Here is a 4,446-nt window from a genome sequence, read left to right as displayed (position 1 = left end):
ACCCTGTAGCCTGATCAGACAGATATAGCTTTTAGGGGGTTCATTCCCTTCTGTTCTTACCATTCCCCAATCTTCCCCACCTCCATGTCTTTGGCAATGTCTTGTTTAAACACTGTGGCAGGTTTCAGGGGAGAGGGGAGTGGGTGGCAGGGGGGAGTAGGTACAGAGACTGAAGGATGGCTCTGTATTTATACTTGGGTAGAGTGATGGAAGGGAGAAGGCAATGGCAACCCACTCCAGTATTCTTGCCTGGAGAATCCCAGGGATGGTGGAGCCTGGTGGGCTGCCATCTACGGGGTCACACAGAGTCAGACACGACTGAAGTGACTTAGCAGCAGCAGCAGCAGCAGAGTGATGGAGGAGAGCTCTCTGGGGGTGATTAGATGGTGAATCTGGGGACAGGACCTGTGAGGTTCAGCCCACCCTCCCAGACTTGGGCAGTTTGCTATCCTAATGTAACAGGAAAGAGCATGCCTGACTCCATGTTGGATCTATTTCTTTTAAGCTTTGCTTCCTGTTGCTTTTGGTACTCTCATCACTAAAAGGATGCTGTCTGTGGCTGTAAGCACACATAATGGCCTGCCTCAGGGAACTCTGCCCCTCTGCCTGATGTTAAACTAAAGTACCTTTGTTCAGCTCCCAGGGAGACACCCTGACCCCTGAAGAAATTAATACATCTTCTCCTAGCTCCCCAGCGCTGGCCAAGCCAGGAGATATTCTGCAAGACCCATGGCCTTTTTACTTTACTTCCTCACCTCTTCCCTCTCTCTGTTCTATAAAAGAGACTGGCGTCCAGACCCCATAAGATGGTACTCTAGAACTTTAGTCCTCCATCTTCTCGGATGCCTGGCTTTCTGAATAAAGTCACTATTCCTTGCCTCAACACCTGGTCTCCTGATCATTGGCCTGCTGTGCGGCGAGCAGACAGAGCTTGGATGGGTAACACTAACTGACAGTGCCTTAACGGCACTCACAGGTCTGACGACTCAACCCACCAGGGTGAACAGGAAGGGGAACTTCCATCAGGGAACTGGTGATGCTTTGCCTTCTGCTTTTCACCAGTTCCCTGATGTTCTCCCAACTGTTCCTTGAGGGGGCTCATCTGATGTTCCCTGGCACTTGTGGGAGAGAAAGGCTCATCCCGGGCCTCCTCCTTGGTGTGAGCAGTCCCTGGAGGCTGACTCCAGAGTCAAGAGTGTGACAAGAGACATGAGACAGGAAGTCCCCGCTGAGCCATTAATACCTGAGAGCCCAGCAGCTCAAATGCTTCCAACAACCCCACCCGCCTCCACTGCAGGAGCCTTCTTGGTGCCTTCCTGAGTCAGAGCGAGTGACTGGCTGCCACTGCACAAGCATAATCTCTCTTTGAATTCTCCATTTCATTTGGAATATTCATGTGATTTTTGCTTTATTTTGGAGTGTGAATGACGTGGGATGCGGTATTGTCTAGTTGCTAAGAACATGTGGTGTCTAAACCTTTCTCTACATCAGTCTCCTAGTTTGTGAAGTGGAATAAACATGATACTTACCCCATAGGCTGGTGTGAAAGTGAAAGTCACTCAGTCTTTTACTCAGTCTTTGTGGCCCCATGGACTATATAGTCCATGGAATTCTCTAGGCCAGAATACTGGAGTGGGTAGCCATTCCCTTCTCCAGGGGATCTTCCCAACCCAGGGATTAAACCCAGGTCTCCCACATTGCAGGCGGATTCTTTACCAGCTGAACTACCAGGGAAGTCCAAGAATACTGGGGTGGGTACCCTATCCCTTCTCCAGCAGATCTTCCTGACCCAGGAATTGAACCCGGAGCTTCTGCATTGCAGGTGGATTTTTTACCAGTTGAGCTACCAGGGGCTGGTGTAAGGACAGAATTAATACCAGTGAAGTACCTGGAACAGAGTCTGATATATTGTGTTTGGAATCATTATTCCTCGACCATACCTTGACGGGCATCCCAGGTGGCTCAGTGGTAAAGAATCCGCCTACCATGCAGGAGACACGGGTTTGATCCTAGGTTATGGAAGATTCCTTGGAGAAGAAAATGGCAACCCACTCCAGTATTCTTGCCTGGAGAATCCCCATGGACAGAGGAGCCTGGCAGGCTACAGTCCATGGGGTTGCAAAGAGTCGGACCTGACTGAGCAATTGATCATGCAGGCATGTTATGCTCAGCTCAGGCTTTGAGTTTACACCTTGACAGGAGAAGCACACACAGTCAATGCTCATTATTTGCAGATTCCATATCTGCGAACTTGCCTACTTGCTAAAATGTATTTGCAGTCCCCCAAATCAAGATTTGCAGCACATTCATGGTTCTTTCGGAGAAGGCAATGGCAATCCACTCCAGTAATCTTGCCTGGAAAATCCCATGGGTGGAGGAGCCTGATAGGCTTCAGTCCATGGGGTCACTAAGAGTCGGACACGACTGAGCGACTTCACTTTCACTTTTCACTTTCATGCATTGGAGGAGGAAATGGCAACCCACTCCAGTATTCTTGCCTGGAGAATCCCAGGGACAGAGGAGCCTGGTGGGCTGCCGTCTATGGGGTTGCAAAGAGTCAGACACAACTGAAGCGACTTAGCAGCAGCATGGTTCTCTGATGAGGGGTGAAATTTTGAGTTTCCCGATACACATGTTCCTAGCTCAAGTTCATCCAGGCCCCATGTTCCACCTTGTTTCAGCTCTCATACTGTAAACAAGCATTCTCTGATGGCCTATTCAGTGCCACTTTTACTCTTTTTTTTTTTTTCCCCCCTTGGTGATTCTGTTGTTTAAAATGGCTCTCAAGAGCAGTGCTGATTTGCTGTCTCATGCTCCTAAGCAGAGGAACCCTGTGATGTGCCCTGTGGAGAAAACCCTTGTGTTAGAGATACCTGTGAGATAAACTTATTTGGGCACAAGTTGTGGGTTCAGGGTTAATGAATGAATAATATATGTTAAGTAAGAAGTCTTTAGAGCTTCCCTGGTGGCTCCAGTGCTAAAGAATCCTCCTGCGGTGCAGGAGATGTGGGTTTCATCCCTGGGTGAGGAAGATCCCCTGGAGAAGGGAATGGCTACCCACTCCAGTATTCTTGCCTGGAGAATCCCATGGACAGAGGAGCCTGGTGGGCTACAGTCCATGGGGACACAGAAGAGTCAGACATGACTTAGGGATTAAACAACAAGAATAACAACAAATATGTCTTTAAGGGGAAACACACATAAATTAATGTTATGTATTGATTAGTTGACAAGAACGTAGCTCAGAGGCTCAGTCGTGTCTGACTCTTGGTGGCCCCATGGACTGTAGCCCACCAGGCTCCTCCATCCATGGAATTTCCCAGGCAAGAATACTGGAGTGGGTTGCCATTTCCTTCTCCAGGGGCTCTTCCTGCCCCAGGGATCGAACCCAGGTCTCCTGCATTGCAAGTGGACGCGTTACCGTCTAAACCACCAGGTAGCTTTTTAGCTCAGAGGCTGGCAGGAGTTGAATCCTGTGCTTTCCCCAGGAGCAATGGTTTGGTATTCCCAAATTCATTTTAAAGTTCCTTTGACTTTATGAGAACAAAACTGACATGGCAAATAAGGAGAATCAACTGTACATGGCTGCATTCTTTCTGGTTTAGCCCAGCCTCCCCTGCACTTAGTGACCATCTCTCTGCCCCCTTCACACTGAACGTCCGCTGCTCACTTCCCGAAAGATTCCAGTCATTTTACCTGGAGTGGAGGGACAGAGGTCCTCCTCTGGGCCAGAGGAATTCCCACAGTAAGGAAGGGAAGATGAGGGAGGTAGACAGGCAGCACCAGCTCCTCTGGGTAAAGCTCTGCCACCACCTGTAAGGTACCAACCACAGAACAGGCAGGAGACAACCTTCAGGGCTGAACAGTGGAGCCTTTAGAGAAAGGAGATGCGGGCTCCAGCCCTGACTTTGCAACTCACTGCCTACAAGTTATGTGTCCCTTGGGTCTCAGCTTCCCCATCCATGAAATGGGAAGAATGCTACTAACACCACGGGGCCCTTGTGAAGACGAGCTGCACATGAAGAGCTTGGCATGTGGCTGGCACACACTAGGCACCCAAGGAAATGGGGACTGTGAAGACTTAGCCCCAGGCATAATGAGACTTTTCAAGCCATCCCGAGGCCCTTGGATTCATACCTCTGAGATTAGGTCAAGGCTAGGGACAAGCAGTCCACCTACTTCTCACCACCTCCAAGAGGAAATTCACCCCACTCCAGGTCCCTGACACCGCCACCCCAAATCTCAGACCTGGGTACCCCAGGGTTTGGGCAGCTACGCAGCTCTGTTACCCAAGCTCGGCTCATAGCAAGAGGCACCAGGTCGCTGGTGGTCCCTGGTAGCCAAGGGTCCGAGTGAGGAGCGAGCTCACCGGAGTCCACTGGCCGAGGCCCAGAGTGCGCTCTGGGCGCCGCTGGAGGTGAAGGCGGGCAGGCCGGGAGCACTCTG

This window comes from Bison bison, unplaced genomic scaffold (genome assembly GCF_000754665.1).
Source record: "Bison bison bison isolate TAMUID 2011002044 unplaced genomic scaffold, Bison_UMD1.0 scf7180017859304, whole genome shotgun sequence".
NCBI lineage: Eukaryota > Metazoa > Chordata > Mammalia > Artiodactyla > Bovidae > Bison > Bison bison.
The sequence above is the reverse complement of the archived record's forward strand: the minus strand, read 5'-3'. Positions refer to the sequence as shown.